The following is an 18039-nucleotide window of genomic DNA, read 5'->3' on the forward strand; positions in this document are numbered from 1 at the left end:
AAAAGACGTTTCCTGTCGTCACTGGCAGCAGTTGGATTTCTGTTGTAATGTGTGACCACAAAGACAGGAAGTTCTGAAGTAAATTGTGCAAATGCATCAATGTTAGACATTGACATTTTGGCACTGCATCCCCAAAATGTGAAGTGCAGTGCTTGCCTGCGTAATAAATGTGGTATGATGTGTGCAGGGACTAGGGAGGTTCTATTCTATTCTATTCTATTCTATTACATTACATTACATTACATTATATAAAAACATTAAAAACTGTTATTTTTTTAAATAAATGAATGCAAAAATACATTAAATTGGTCAAAAGTGTCAGTAAAGACATTTAGAATGTTACAAAATATATATTTTTAAAATGCTGTTCTTTTTGAACGTTCAATTCTTCAAAGAATCCAGAAAAGAAATCTTGGTATCATGATTTCCACGAAAATATTAACATTGATAATACTGAGGAATGTTTCTTGAGCGGCGCTGAAGGATCATGTGACACTGAAGACTGGAGTAATTATGCTGAAAATTCAGATTTGCATCACAGGAATGAATTAGATTTTTAAAAATATATTAAAATAGAAAACAGTTATTTTAAATTGTAATAATATTATAGTATGTTATATTACTGCATATTATTATTGTCAAATGTCAGTCTTGCTACTTTGTCTTTGGGGTTGTCATTCAAATTAAATGTTAGCTGCTTGATGTGTGTGTTTTCTACAGTATCTCTTCCATTGTTCTTTGAAGATCCTGTGGAAAATGTGACTGTTGATGGCATGTGTCCATGATGTCTTCATCTCCCCTTCTCTTTTCCTCCTTTCCTATCTTTGACTGTTGGAGGGACACAGTAATGGAATTATATTTTCGGGCATCTCCGGAGAACCGTGAACTTAACCTTGTTGACAATGGACGCATAATGTAATGTGAATATTTGGAGTGTCCACAGCTCTCAGGATGTGACTTCAGACTGTTCTGTGTTTTGTGTGTGACTCTTGGAGAATGTCAGATAACAGGCACGTTATCCCTGCTCTCTCTCTCTCTCTGCATGTGAACACTGCAGCTGACTAGAATACAGAGCTCAGATGAAACCCCACACGTTTGGAGCCAAGCCTTTTGTCTCATTAGTTATAAAAGGTGCTATTTAATGCATGTTTGCACAACTGTCAGCTTTAGCTCACAAAAACGGCCTTCGTAAAGATGGTCTTTAAACAAGATATACTTTTTTGTTGACAAGAGCTTCCAGTTTACATGAATTCAAAATGAGCTAAAATTGTACTCACTTTCAGGCCATCAAAGATGTAGATGAGTTTGTTTCTTCGTGGGAACAGATTTGGAGATATGTAGCATTACATCACTTGCTCACCAATGAATCATCTGCAGTGAGTGGGTGCCGTCAGAATGAGAGTCCAAACAGCTGATAAAAACATCATATCAAGTCATATTTAGGCCAGAAGCAACAGTTTAAAGATATAATGCCTTTATAATAGATTCGGTTTTTTTTGCAAAAATGCAGCTTTTCACTTCAGTAGACATTAACTGATGGACTGGAGTCGTGTGGATTACTCATGGATTTTTGTGATGTTTTTATCAGCGGTTTGACTCTTATTCTGATGGCACCCATAAATGGCTTTAAGGGAATAATAGGAAAACGATGACTACATTTTTTTTTTGCCTTTGAGTGCATGCAACTTTTTCCCCCCTCATTTATTCATCCAGCTTTTTATTTTAGCAGCTCTTGTCTTTACTCTTGTTTATTCTATTTGATTAATTAGTTTGTCTTTAAAGTTTGTCAAACAAATTTCCCCCTTGAAGTGATTAGAAATTTGTACTGTAAATATATATGATCAAATTATAGAAGAAATGGCTAACAAAGATGGTACGATACGATTGAACCAGTGAAAACCACAGTCATTGCAAAACAAAATGCAGTAGGTTTTTGGAAAAAATATCAGAAAAAAAAAGTTGAAAAGATGAAAAATGCAATTCTCCTGAGTCTGACATTGCCAAAAGTTATAATGCACAAGTTGTCTGCTGATAATACCCAATTCTTGCACTCAAAACAAGAAATAGCAGCATGCAAATTGCATTCAGTACAAATTTGTAAGCCGTTTGCAGCAGTTCATATTTTCCTTACTGAATTTAAACAACACGAGCACTGCATGCAAATAGCACTATCAGCCAGCACAGTCCATTCTTAGTGAATTCCCTCCTTTGAAGAACTTCCAAACAATGACAATATGCTGTGCTCATCAGTGAAATGAAGCAATTCCTGTTAGCTGAAAAGAGCAGCAATCACCAACAGCTGGACTCAAGATGAATGCATCAGTACTCGTTGCAGCAACACCATTACATGTGTTTTCTTCTAAAGCTTTTGGCAACAGTGGCTTATAAAATGCTTCCAGCATCTGTTTCATTATTTTTTATCTCGTCTTGTTGGTGTGGTTCGGCGTTGGGAGGATGTGAATGATCCAGACTGGATTTAATCAGGGTTAGGAAAGCGTCTCATTACTCACAGAGCCATTTGCCATAGAAATGCTACATTCACAGATCGGATTGAGCTTATGAAGCATACTGCTGTTCATCATATTTATAATGAGATATCTTAAAATATGCAATCACCACCAGTGATATCGCAGCAATATGTATATACTGTTATAGTATTTATTAATATTTTGAATTAGATTTTTATATATATATATATATATATATATATATATATATATATATATATATATATATATTTGCAGTTTTCATTTTAATTTTAGTAATTTTTTTATATTCTTGTAATTTTTTTTAATTTGTAAAATATTTTTCATGCTCATATTCCTAGCTTTAATTAATTTACATTTTATTTCTTAATTTATATAAGTTAATTAGTATGATAATAATTTTATAACTTAAATCTAAACTTATTTTATTTTGGTTAGTTGCAACATTTCTAGATTTTCATCTATTATTTTATATCTTAATTTAATTTAATTTAATTAATATTTTTTTTCAGTCAATTAAAATTACTTTTAATAGTTTTAGTTGACAATAACAACACTGAACGCCTAGTTTTAATCTAGTTATCTAGTTATAAGAGTGATTTAAGTTTTGGTGCAACATTTTGGTGAAATTTTCCTTTCATAACTATTTATTGTATTTATTTTTTCACAAAATGTAGAAAGAAATAGAATGGGCCAAACAGTCTGTCACCTCATTTTAAAGTGAGACAAATGAGAAAAAATTATCCCCACCCTCTGTAAGCGATCCCTTTCTTTCTCACTGTCCTAAATGGTCTTTTCCCAGGCTCTGATCCCATATTTGTTTTCTGGCCCATTATGATGTGGTGGTGCTGTACCCTAGCGGGCTGGAATTCCTGGCCCATGTCTTCAGTGGTTCCTCAAAAAGTGTTCATTTACAGCCCCTGTACTTTATGTCGTCAGAAGGAAACACTTAGCTCTGAAGTCTTTCATTAAGTGTGTTTGAATCCAGCTGTTTCACTGGTGCTGTATGTTGACAATGTCCCTCATCTTCAGGAGTTTGTGTTTTGCCGGGGCGCACATTGATGGGTCTCCTCAGGGTGGTTTGAAAAGATTAAAGAGATTCTGTATATTGGGAATTAATACCAACACACTCTCTTGGGTGTAAATCTGAAATCTTGTAAGGAGCTTTTTGGAAAAGTAGACCACATAGCTGTCTGTGATTGCTCAGTGTATGTGTGCACCTACACTGTCAGCTTTGATATATATTTTATACTGAGACCTTTTGTATGCATGTTATATATGTTCAGACACATATGTGCAAAATATTATGAATTAATATTTCATAATATAATATATATCACAATATATAACAGAAATATTAACACTGTACTTATTTTCTCTTTCTATACTTTCTTAAGAACGCGTCTCAAAAACATTGGCAGATACTTTCTCCCTGTCTCTTTCTGTTGGGCTTGGCATCGATGCAGAGAGCACAAAAATGTCTGGATGCATTCCTCTTTAAGCATCTAGAGCGCCTAGGAACCCAAAAATATTAAACCCTGTTAAACAGAAAGTGACCTGTCAGTATTATTTGATTGGAGATATTGGATTACCGCCAGACCGCTGCGCACATTGCAGCGTTTAGTGCAGACAGCTCCGCTGGGGGTTGAAGCAAAGTGTAGTCAGATTCAGCCAGTGTCCCGATTAAGTTTCTTCTTTGTGTGGGTTTTATTTAAACTGACCTCATTCCACGGATCCAGGGTTAAATGACATCAGGCTTTGGCATTCAGTAGTGCCCATCTCGATTCATATTCCTCACCGCAGTCCAGAGTCTGCTGACTGTAGCAGAGCAGTGTAGTGAACGATTTGGGTAAAGGTTATGAGTGCATGTGACTTTCTACGAATAACTGGGTAAAATAGGGCTTTAATTTTTTTTATTAGGAATTTACCATTACCCACATTTGGGACTCCATATTATATTATAATATATTTCTAAACAGTTTAATACCTCCGTTTGTCTTATATTTCTATTTGTATTTTATTATTTAATTATTTTTATTTATCATTTGTACATGCTATTTTAATTTTATATTAGATACATAACGTTAGCAGGTTATCTCTCAATTGGAATTGGAAAGTAATGGGACACCAATATGTACCTTATATGAAAGTATAAACCTTGGGTTGATAAAGGATCGTAGTCTATCCATGTAAGTGTTTTAGTAGGCCATATGTACTTGCTGTTTATTTGTTCACTTCTAAACCTGTGAAAGCTATTCAACACAGCAGGCGAATGGAACAAACAGTGTGCTGCGAATCTCTCTGAATAAACAAATAGTAGCACGATGGTGGCTCAAAAACCACACGCAGTGCTAGGGAGGACATCTGAAAAATAAACAAAGGTGGTCTCATTATTTCAGGCAAGGTAGAGTAATGTCAGGATGTTAGCAATGTATCCTTAGCTCATATTTGACCTGAAAACATAATTTTTTCTAGTGTACTGTATGTTGACATGACCAATCCCCTTTCAGTTCACGCTGAACTTCACTCAGCTTCTGATCTTCACCCCTAAACTAATATATGTTCACAGCAGCACCGCAAGAGTAATAAAAACCAACCTCAGAATGTTTAATGGTTTCCTAAGCCAAGCATTGAAACTCTCAGATCAAAAATAATCTAAAAAACAGTCTGGTTTTCTGCTCGTTGTCTTTTTATGATTCCCAGTATCTCTACAAATGGTGCTTCAGTGCTCATGTGTGGAATAATACGTTTAAGTCTTTCTCTTTCTCATTGCAGATAGTAAAGCTATAGTGGACGGCAACTTAAAACTGATCCTGGGGCTCATATGGACCCTTATCCTGCACTACTCCATTTCCATGCCCATGTGGGAGGATGAGGACGATGAAGACGCCAGAAAGCTGACGCCCAAACAGCGCCTTCTGGGCTGGATCCAGAACAAGGTCCCCCAGCTGCCCATCAACAACTTCCACAGGGACTGGAGAGATGGCAAAGCCCTCGGTGCCCTGGTGGATAATTGTGCACCTGGTGAGCAGAATTCTGTGGTTTATGATCACTTGGCGACAAATGCGTCATGGTACATTAACCACATGTGGTTTTACATGGAAAACTTTTCATTAGCTTCGTTAAGTAGATTCAGTGATCAGTAAAACTCATCAGGGAGTTGTCAAGAGTCATGCAGTATCTGCTTTGCCTTAGGAGACGGGAAGCTGGTTTGATAATTACAGCATATGATCTCACTGCGGAAAGACCAGAGTCAAGAGAAGACGAGAACAATTGGTGACCTCAAAACCAGTGATCACTGCTTTCCAAAACACGATTCATTAATCAAATACCTCTGGATACGTTTAGACACTAGTGGAAAATCGTGAATCCCATGCAGTTCAGGGAGGGTTTAATGGATGGGTCAAGTTCATTTGGAAGTGTGCATGTCTGTTCTTGTCAAATCAAAGCAGTGTGTATATTTTCTGGACTTGACCACATATCCTTTGGGAAATGAGTCGGGAGAAGTTACCTAGAACATGCTCTTGGATCTCTTGTTATAACATTCCATTCAAATAATCAGGATTTAGTGTTGAGCTTGAGCAACATGAATTTTCTTCAGATTTTAGGGATGATTTAAAGGGTTAGTTCACCCAAAAATGAAAATTAGGCCATAAATTACCCACCTTAAAGTCATCCTAGGTGTTTGACTTACCTTCTTTCATACGGATCTAGTTGGAGTTATTTAAAAAATTGTCTTTGATCTTTCAAGCTGTTTGATGCCACTAAGCATTTTGAATATGGATATTTTTATTTTACAAAAATGCATTGATTCGCTACAGGAAGCCTTTGTCCACCCTCCGGAGTTGTGTGAGACACTTTTTTTTAATGGATGCACTTTTTATTACACTTTCAAGGACTGATGCACTGAGTGGCATCAAACAGCTTGAAAGATCAAAGACACTTTCGTTTTTAAAATAACTCCAACTGGATTTGTCTGAAAAAAGAAAGTCATTTACACCTAGAATGACTTCAGGGTGAGTAATTTATGGTTAATTTATTGGGTTAACTAACTCTTTAAGGTTAGCAGTAAGGTTTCAGATAGGAACAAGATGCAGTTAATGCAGGACTATGTCCTACTTGTTCAAAATAAGACAAATAGCATGCATTTAGAAAATAGAATTAGTACTAAATACCTCAATATGTCTTTTGTTAAAACATTTATGAATCACATTAGCATGTGTTGAAATGTTTCCTTCTTCTGACAAGACATTTTGAGGCATGTTTAAAAGAGTTCAACATGTTTGATAAACACAAACAGCAGTTTCATTGACCTGTGGTCAGCTTTAGTAAAGAGAGCAGATGTAGATGTGGCGGTGGTTGGAAGGCAGCGCTACAGTCATTTTAGGGTTCATTTCACACCCAAACACAAGAATTAGATGCACTGCTTTAACATTCAATATCACTGTAAGTGTAGAACTGGGATTTTACTGCTGTCAAAAACAGCGTGTAATCCAGCGATATTTAGATTGATTCATCAGTAGAAGTGGTTTAGGTATTGACTGAAAGGGCTGCTTACTGAAAGTTTGATGGTTTGAGTACAGCAAGGAATCAGATGAGACGACTAGATCAGATGACTTTACTGCTGTATTTTTCCACCTATGCTGATAACCTGAAGGACACTGACATAAAACGCAACCATTGTTTTCAAAATAAAATGGTAGGGGCTGATATTGTGACCCTGAGGAGAAGAAATGCGAGAGGTGAAAGATGTATCATCTTTGCATGTTTCAGGTGTTGAGTTGAGTTTGTTGGCTCTGTTAGCTACTAATGAGCCCCTGGTCTGGACTGTAACTGAATGGAAACTGTCAGAAGCTAAGACGGCAAACATGCTTAAGTGAAAAACACATGCTTCTATATGCATTTCTTGCCAACATGCACTTCATTATATTTTTCCTCGTGTGCATGTGTGGAAAAGCATCTCTTGCCAGAAAACTATTTATTACATTATTTCAGTGCTTATGTGTTTATCACACTATATTGAAAGCCCTTATATTTCATTTTTTTTATTATAGATATTTTTTTATTATCAAAAGTTTTAAGCTTTATATCTTTAGACTTGCACGGAAAGAATGATCATCTAATGTCAGTTATAATTTTATTGTAACATTAGCACGTCGAGTTATGATCAGTCTTTTCAAAATATATATTTTTTTCTCATTTGATTTAGGTTAAATGATTTATAAAGGGGAAAGTGAACTATAGTTGAGTCTCTGGTTGTTAACTATGATTTTCCTCCAAAAATAACTGCATACAGACAGTCTCACACTTTATTTACCTCCCCTGAAGTTTCCTCCATCTAATTTGTTTTCCACTATTAATGGTGGTTTTGTTACTGTCGTACCACCATCTTGGATCTGCAGGGTACTGTAAATACCAGTCTTGGCGAGTTTAAATGCTTTAAAAACCTAGAAGTAAAGGTTTATCAGTTTTAGCAGTAGCACAGGCCCTATTACAGATACTCAATATCCGACCGCAGGGCTGGAGAATCTTGAAAAAAACGTATTATATTATCATTCTGGCAGTTGTTGAGGAGTCTTTCAAGGTTCTCTGGTTCCATTTGAACTAAACACCTTTTGCTCTTTGATTGTAATCCAGCATAAAATAACTGTTTTAGTCCAGACGGTATTGGTGTGTGTTTCCTTCAGGGAAGCGTTTGGAGCCATGCTTATTAAAGGGTGAAGTGACGGGAAACTGCTCATTTAAGAGCATTTAAGGTCAAATTGAACTCAAGAACATGGATTAATAGATCCCTGCTGTGGAACAGTGGGTCTGCAGCCCAAGATAAAGCACAGATTTGGCTCTTTTCTGTTCATCTATAAAGCAATATGCAGAATAATTTTAAAGTAGGAGTTAATTTTAGTGCTATACCGTAGGAGTTCTGATTTAGAAAATACATGTTTCTCATGGTTTTAGCATGGGTTGACTGACTGTTTGCATCAATCTGCTTACTCTGCTGTCTTTGTCTTCATCTAAGGCCTGTGTCCGGACTGGGAGACATGGGACCCGAGTCAGCCAGTGGAGAATGCGAGAGAAGCCATGCAGCAAGCTGACGACTGGCTCGGTGTGCCTCAGGTATGAAGCAATCACTTATATTTATTAGGACTCATGCTATTTAGCCTGATTGAGACTGTTTTCTTCTTTAGCAGGGCAGGACTGGCTGTTTTGTAGGCCAGTTCTGACTTTAAGGAGTAGCTCTTAGCTTCTGAAATTATATTATGACCTCATTATTTTGATTGATCCTCTGAGTGTGTGTGTGTGTGTAAGAGAGAGTAATAGAGAGAGAGAGAGAGAGTCAGAGAGGGTAAAAGAATATGGGGAGTTGTTCACACAGACTGTACAAATGAGAATTTTTGGCATATTAAACATTAAACTGTTTAGATTCTGAAGGCTGAACAGCAACATATGTCAGTGCCACTTTTATAGGTGGCTTGAAATCTGATTAAAATCATATTTTAATTAATCTTCAGATTAGACTCAAAGCTGTCCTCTTTCTCTTGCGTTGACTTGTTTGCTCTAGGTTCAACTGTATTTTTTATTTATAGTATTACGTCTTTCTAAACAGTTTACTTGATATCTAAATGCCTTAAATGTATGAAATGTATATATTTTTTTCAAATGTTTTTGCACGTTACATCATAAAGCACAGTATTTTCTATACCTGAAAAATGAATGCTTTTAATCTGCATGGGTGCCTTAAATTGATCAAAAGTAACAGTAAAGACTTTTAGAATGTTACAAAAGAAATGTTTCATAAATGCTGTACTTTTTTGTCCTCAGAGAATCTTAAAAAAAGTATTACAATTTTCACAAAAATATTAAACAGCACAACTGTTTTAAGCATTGATAAGAATAAAACATATTTCTTGAGCACCACATCTATAGCATAGAATGTATATTACCATATTAGAATGATTTCTGAAGGATCATGTGCTGAAAATCCAGCTGGGACATTACAGAAATAAAATGCATTTTAAATATATTAAAATAGAAAAATGTTATTTAAAATTGATTTTTGATCAAATAAATGTAGTGTTGGTGAGCATAAGAGACTTAGACCCCAAACTTTTGAACGGCAGTACTGTATATATAAAATATGTATTGCACTGTCAACACTATTTTTATTGCTTACCAAATGATAGTAAACCTTGGTGAACCTGCCATGTACAAATCTTTTTCAACTTATCTTTGCAGAATACATTAGAACACAAATTTGTCCTTTGGACTTTTCCTGTCCCTGTTATTCTCTTGTTCAATCTCTACTTCTGTCTTTCTGCTGTGTTAAATACCATTTAGAGCTATTTCTAGTTAGCTCTTAACCTTCCACCCTAGCTTTAAATATAGCAGGACACTTAACCAGCAGGACATGAAAGACGGGACTGACGGAGAGGCAGAAAATATTTTCCACAGCTTTAAAAACATTAAGTGTACTTCATCAGTTTTGTGCCGTAGACCATCACAGCATAGTCAAGTCAAGTCACCTTTATTTATATAGTGCTTTAAACAAAATACATTGTGTCAAAGCAACTGAACATCATTCATTAGGAAAACAGTGTGTCAATAATGCAAAATGATAGGCAGTTCATCATTGAATTCAGTGATGTCATCTCTGTTCAGTTTAAAAAGTGTCTGTGCATTTATTTGCAATCAAGTCAACGATATCGCTGTAGATGAAGTAACCCCAACTAAGCAAGCCAGAGGCGACAGCGGCAAGGAACCGAAACTCCATCGGTGACAGAAGGAAGTTATAGAATGGAATATAAACACAGCATAGGGCTGTGTTTATATCTGACAGCTGATTCTGGCTGTAACAGTACTTGAAGAAAATGTCAAATGAAGTCAGTGAGACGTGGTTCTTTGTTTCATTCCTTCTCCAGAGGGCTATAGCAATGCACTTTTTAGGTGTTTCACTGATGCAGATATTAAAGTTCCCTCTGCTACTCAAATAATGATGCTTGAATGGCATCCAGGAATATGAATTGAGATCAGAGATCAACCAGAATGTAACATATGTCTTTTGCACTTTGTCCATCCAGGTGATTGCTCCAGAGGAGATTGTGGATCCTAACGTGGACGAGCACTCAGTGATGACCTACCTGTCTCAGTTCCCCAAAGCCAAACTCAAGCCTGGTGCCCCACTGCGATCTAAAACCCTGCACCCCCAGAGAGCCAAGGCCTACGGCCCAGGTGAGGCTGACAGATTAATTTGTTACAGCGATTATGAGAGAAAACATTTAGCCTACTCTACCTCGACTCAAACCTTTGCATCTTTCGGTAGGTATTGAGCCCAAAGGTAATGTTGTGTTGAGGCCAGCTGAGTTTGTGGTGGAGACTGTGGAGGCCGGGCTTGGAGAGGTGTTGGTGTACATTGAAGATCCAGAGGGCCACACAGAAGAGGTCATCTTCTAACTCATCAAACTTCTTTCATTGTCAAAATAAGTTAATCTTCTTTTATTCAACCTATAATTATAAAAAATATATATTAATAATTCATGATTTTATTCATAATTTTTCGTCTATAAATAAAACATAAAAACAATTATTATAAAAAAATAATGGTAATTGATCTAATATGATTTAAAAGTAACACATTTCTGTGAGTGTGTGTTTTTTTTATTGAATGAGGATAAGATACTTGAGTCTTATTATTAGGGCTGCAGGGATACACAAAAAAACTAAACAAATATTTTAATAACTAACTGCTGAATGTCTTAATAATATGTTATTTTTCACAGGCCAGAGTAATTCCCAACAATGACAGGAACAGGAGCTACTCTGTGGTCTATGTCCCAAAAGTGGAGGGTCTGCATAAGGTAACAAAATAAACAATGAAGATTTTCAAAATTTACGAAAATCAAATTTTTTAATCTTCTTATGTCTTGTTATCACACAACATTTTGTAAGGTTTAACAAAAATGTCTTTACTCGTGCCAGATGAAATGGAGTGATTGAATCTAAGGGGTTATTTCTTTTTCCTTTAGGTGAAGGTGTTGTTTGCTGGACAGGACATTGACAGAAGCCCTTTCCTGGTAAATGTGTCTAAAGCACTGGGAGATCCGAACAAGGTGCAGGCCCGCGGGGCAGGTTTGGAACCCGTGGGCAATGTGGCTAATAAACCCACCTATTTTGACATCTACACAGCAGGTAAAGTCAGCGAAATGATGCTACTCGCTGTTTGCTGTGAGACTAGAGACTAGTTAAAGTTCCTGATGTATTTGTGACTCCTCAGGTGCGGGAGCTGGTGATGTTGGTGTGATCGTTGTGGACTCTCAGGGCCGCAGAGACACAGTGGAGATCATTCTGGAAAACAAGGGCGACAGTGTTTTCCGCTGCACTTACTGCCCCATTCTAGAGGGCCCTCACACTATATATGTGACATTTGCTGGCCAGCAGATACCTAAAAGCCCTTTCACTGTCCACATCTCAGAGGGTGAGATGAACAAATATGATAGCTGATTAGAAGTTAGAAGTGCTGGTGTCTGTTTACGGTCACATTATTGTTGAACACCAAAGCTCTTAATGCACCAAGAAAACAACAAGTGCTTTTATTTGCCTGAGCCTTGACTTGTTGTTTTTTGCTGCGTTAAAAGCATGCCACGTTCTTTCTAAAATGTCTTATGCCCTGTTGAAAAGACTAGCATGGTTTTACTGGAAAATCTGGTTTGCTTGCTGTTGAAGACCAGCACCCAAAACACAAGTTTCAGTATGCTGGTCTTTTCAGTTGTGGCATTTTTGGCACAAGCTTATTTCCACTTGTAATGAGTTCAGAGTTGTTTGATTGATAGCATGATTGCTAATACTGGACAAGTCCCAGAGAAACCTGCTTTCTGTGGCGCTGACTGAGACCAGGTTGTTTGGTTTTGAGCACCGATTGCTCACCTCTTCAGGGTTTCACCACCCTCTCAATGATGACGGAACGATTTGTGTTTCCTCTTTCGCCTGTGTGTGTTGTTGTAGCTCCTTCGAGCGGCCGGCAGATCGGCTCCCCGGTTCACATAATCCCTCAGTCTATGTGCACGCCACCCTCAGAAAAGGCCAAGAAAATGCCTCCCCCAACACCACCCAAAGCCAGGCGACCAAGTTAGTATGGTCCACCCCGGGGTCTTGACAGATGCCTGCTCGAGCTTGGTTCCTTCTCTCCTGTCTCCTCTCCTTCCCTTACCCTGGATGTGTCCTCTCAGACACACCACCTCTGGCTCGTTGGCATGCGCTGGCGCTTTGCCCTCTGGGGCAGCTCAAATCAACAGGAAGCTCAGATAGAGACAGGAAATGATGGAACGAAAGTGTGTATGAGTAAGAGTGAGAGTGTGAATGGGAGTAAGAGGTGGATTAGACAAGTGTTGTGAATGCTGCTGCTGGTCTTGTTTTAACCGATGCAGAAAAAGTGCCACCATTCAGTGGTGGGACTGGACGATTACTTAACAGGCGCTCAGCACACCAGCACCACTTTGGATTGGATTCTGCTAATATTTATAATTTAATTATAATTCAGAATTTAACAAATTTGACCAAATCCCATAATTAATCAATTGTTTAAAAAATATTAATAAAATAAATTAACAAATCATTAAACCGGTTTAAATTAGGGCTAAATATGTTACTCAATCAAAAATCTAGATTGTTTATTTATTTATTCATTTTATATATATATATATATATATATATATATATATATATATTTTTTTTTTTTTTTACATATATTTTATTTTGTGTAAAATGTGTTATATCAGCCCTTGTTTAAAACTGTTCACTTTAACCCAAACTGATATTTTGAACTATTTCACACCTGCAATTTTGAAATCTCAAAATCAAGATGCCAGATCTCTACTTGGCATCAGAGAGCCAATGTCTGAGTGACCGTCTGGATGTGTAATACAGTCATCTTCCTCTCAGAGATTATCATACTCATCCATTGTCATCATGATCGTCGTCATCATCATCTTGGCAGTTGCTCGATTTGGCTGTGTCGCTCTATATACTAACTCAGAGAATGGAAATGCTTTGATTTTCTGACTTAACATGATTTCCTAACCGAAATATACAATTAAGTCACTTTAACTCATTATTTACTCAATTAACACTACTTTTTTCATGTAAAATTTAAATTAATTTTGTAGTCTTTTGTCTGCCTTTTTATCCAGTGCTGGAAGAAACCAATTATGGAAGAATAAATTGTTTGATCAGAACTGAGAAAGCCCTTAGGATTTAGCCAGACTGCTTTAATAGACGTTTTATTGCTCTAAAAGAGCTCATTAGTGAACTTAGTGTTAAACACCAAACCCCAACAGTGAGCTACTTATTAAGAAAATGTTTCATTTAAGCAGAATATTATTAAAGTTTGTTATATCTTTCAAAGCTGGTTCTTGTATGTAATTGCAAATATTGTGTTCATTTTAAGTCTTTTTTATAAGCTCTTGAAAACACTGATCAGTTTGCCTGTAGTTTTGATTATAGTGGTCTCACTACATTCCTAATTGTATCTTTATGAGATTAATAATTGCTTTGTCATACGCCTTTATAGGAAACAATCTTTCTTTGGCTGTTCTTGATCGCTCGTACATTTGGCTGGGTCCATATGCATAACTAACTTTGACAACTTGTGAGATCAAAAATAACTGCTCTTTTCTCTTTGTAGCGAGTAACCCGAATGCCTGTCGGGCCATTGGACGTGGCCTGCAGCCCAAGGGTGTGCGTGTGAAGGAAGTGGCTGACTTTAAGGTGTACACGAAGGGAGCAGGCAGTGGAGAACTACGTGTTCAAGTCAAAGGGCCGAGTATGCGTGCCACTGTTTTGACTGCAACAACAATTGTTTCTGATTTAATCAACTTTGCATTGTAAAGTTAGTTCGCTGAATTAAATTTTGTGATTGCAGGAGGTGGCGATGAGCCCGTGAAAGTGCAAGACCTGGGAGATGGTGTGTACGAATGTGATTACTACCCCATTTTCACTGGAAAATACTTCATCACAATTACTTGGGGTGGCCACGCCATTCCCCGTAGGTAAGGGTGCTTCTAAATTTCCACCTGTTTACTGTGGTATCGTCCCATTTCTGTTTCTCAAAATATTCAAATCTGTTGACCATATGAAAAAGATCATACAGGATATGGAAATGTTACTCCAGAAAGATATTATCTAGGAATTATGCTGATTATCATGAACAACCATCTCCCTTCTGATCAAAACATCTAAATGTGTGTAGCCCATTTGAGGTTACCGTAAGTGAAGATGCAGGCCCTCAGAAGGTGAGGGCTTGGGGTCCAGGCCTGGAGACTGGCATGGTGGGCAAATCAGCTGACTTTGTGGTTGAGGCCATTGGCACTGAGGTTGGAACACTGGGTAAGAATCTTTTTTTAAACATCATTGAGCCACTGTGTCCAGGGATCTAGTGTTTATGTAGATCTTCTCAACTCTGGCCATCAAGGTCTGGTTTACTGCAGAGTTTAGATCCATCCCTTATCAAACACACCTGGAAAAGCCAAACAAGTCCTTCATGGTTACTAGAAAGTTTCAGGCTGGTGAGTTTGATCAAGGCTGGAGCTAAGCTCTGCAGAAAAGTGGACCTCGAGGGCTAGAGCTATCAACCCCTGGTTTATGGTGTGATAAGATGTCTGGTTAATGGTTGAAAACTCCTTCCATGCACAGGTTTCTCCATAGAAGGCCCCTCACAGGCTAAGATAGAGTGTGATGATAAGGGAGATGGATCTTGTGATGTTTTGTACTGGCCCACCGAGCCTGGTGACTATGCGGTCCATGTCATCTGTGATGATGAAGATATCAAAGACAGCCCCTTCATGGCCCACATCCTCCCTGCAGCCAATGACGTCTTCCCTGAGAAGGTCTGCTCTATCATATTTGTCAATAATGATTGCACATTTGTTGGCTAAATTAAATGACAAATAATAGAAAAAAGATCTGCACACTGTTATTCTCCCTTTATTCAAAATTGAAAAATAACAATGTTTCGGTTTGGATGTACCTTTTGATCTTGCACCTGGCCAAGACATTATTGGATGTGCATACTTTCACCCTTTCTAAATATTAAATGACAGCCATAGCTAAAATAACTCATGTTTTTATGCAGGTTAAGTGCTATGGACCTGGACTAGAACCAACGGGGTGCATTGTAAACAAACCTGCTGAATTTACAATTGACGCCCGTGGGGCTGGAAGCGGACATCTACAAATTTATGCTCAGGTACATTTTCATTCAAGTCCCAGATGCCTCATGCCTCACTTCACTGTTAAAATACTTTTTTGTCCATCTTTTATTGAAGGATTCAGAAGGCTTCCCCATCAACATCCAGATCACAGATAATGGTGACAGCACATATTTCTGCGTCTACATACCCACCAAGCCCATCAAACACACTATCATCATCACCTGGGGAGAGGTCAATGTTCCCAGTAGTCCATTCAGGGTGAGAGCTCACTATCAACAGGCAGACATTTTTATGTTGCTGTTTGTCAAGAACTTTCATAATCTGGATCTACAACAACCTCAGCCTTTTAATGAAAGTTCATGACCATATTTTTCTGGTGTTAGTTTTCAAAATGTCCATTTGCTCGACCATGTTAGATCATAGATTCCATATTGGATTATAACTTTACAAGAACCACTATCCTCCAATAGCTTTACATTTCTAGTTTTACAGTACTCTGGTCTTTCTACATTTCTCAGGTGACCATTGGAGAAGGCAGTCACCCAGAGAATGTGAACGTTCATGGACCAGGAGTGGAGAAGACTGGCTTGAAGGCCAATGAACCCACATACTTTACTGTGGATTGCAGCGAGGCTGGACAAGGTCAGAGCAAACATGATTGCTACCATTCTCCAAACATCTATTATGGTCAAATTCGGAAATGGACGATAATTCTTTTTCTCCCATCTGTTCTGACACCTTAGGAGATGTCAGCATTGGGATTAAGTGTGCTCCTGGCGTGGTGGGACCTGCCGAAGCAGATATAGATTTTGACATCATTAAAAATGACAATGACACATTCACAGTGAAGTATACACCTCCTGGAGCTGGACGCTACACCATCATGGTGCTGTTTGCTGATCAAGTAAGTCTCAGCCAATAATATAAAAATTTTCTCAATGCAATTTGAGACCTATAAACCCAATTTTTTAATGAATTAACAGGAAATTCCAATTAGCCCCTTCCGTATCAAAGTCGATCCATCCCATGATGCCAATAAGGTGAAAGCAGAGGGTCCCGGACTCAACAAGACTGGTCAGTTTGATTGTCAGTGATTGAAATCATAAAAAAGTATGTAAAGACAGCTCATCTCATTTACATGTTATGTGTCTGTGTCACAGGTGTGGAAGTGGGCAAGCCGACCCACTTCACGATCTTTACTAAAGGAGCAGGCAAGGCCACGCCTGAGGTACACTTTACCACAGCTGGAAAGGAGAAGCAGTCAGTGACTTTGAGATCATTGATAACCATGACTATTCTTTTACTGTGCGTTACACTGCATTACAGCAGGTGAGACACTCCAACACTGGGTTGCTGTTCATATAAATAGAGGTCACATGATGTTAATGACTATTATAAATTCTATCTTGCTCAGTCCTGTATGTTTTGTGATTCAGGTAACATGAGCATATCTGTTTGCCATGGCGGTGACCCCATCCCCAAAAAGCCCTTTTACTATCAATGTTGCTCCTCCTTTGGATCTAAACAAGGTCAAAGTCAAGGACTCACAACAGTAAGTCCACAGGAGTTTGTGCTGTGAAATGAAATTGTAGTGGTGTCGATTGTAGTTATTTGTTCATTTTTGCATGCCTGTGTGTTTAGAAGTGGATGTAGGAAAGATGAGGAGTTTACCATAAACACACATGGCGCAGGAGGTCAAGGAAAGGTGGACGTCAAGATACTTCACCTTCTAACCGACCCAATCCCGTGCAAGGTTGAATCTGGAGCATCCAGTGAGGTGCACACTGTTAAGTACATTCCCCCGGAAGAGGGGCCCTACAAAGTGGACATCAGCTATGATGGAAACCCAGTGCCTGGAAGTCCTTTCACGGTGGAGGGAGTAATGCCTCCAGATCCCTCAAAGGTAAGAGTCACAAATAGGAGAATGGGATTCATTTGTTTACCCATCATTGTCATAATTGAAACTGAATTTCCATGATAACTGCAAATACTTTTGATTGGAAAACATTTGTTAACTAAGTGATTTCATTAGAGATACAGGCTTGACATTTCAAGTCATTAATGGATTCTTTCTCAAGCGGAGGGCTGCAAACATACTGCTGGCTGTGATGATAAAGCTCTCCTTATGAGGACCAAACATGGAATGTATTTTAGGAGTAACAAGAGAATTTGGACTGGTACTGTGAAATTTTTATCGCACAAATCAGAAAGACCTTCAGAGAGTTTACGAGCCACTAACCAGAGTCAGAATGTTCAAACTAACTAGAGCCAGATTTTATAAAACAACTTTTCTTGATCCTCAGTGCAACAAAATTTCTGTTCCTAGAGGTTTACTCGAGGAATGCTGGTTCCAA

At 38.0% G+C, this 18039-nt stretch overlaps 1 pseudogene; it reads left to right on the forward strand.

Moving 5' to 3' along the window:
* LOC113090195 (filamin-C-like) overlaps positions 1-17663 on the forward strand; it is a 33682-nt pseudogene extending 16019 nt beyond the window's left edge.
* Positions 17664-18039: the final 376 nt, after the last annotated feature.

Source organism: Carassius auratus, unplaced genomic scaffold, assembly GCF_003368295.1.
Source record: "Carassius auratus strain Wakin unplaced genomic scaffold, ASM336829v1 scaf_tig00053325, whole genome shotgun sequence".
Classification (NCBI taxonomy): Eukaryota; Metazoa; Chordata; class Actinopteri; order Cypriniformes; family Cyprinidae; genus Carassius; species Carassius auratus.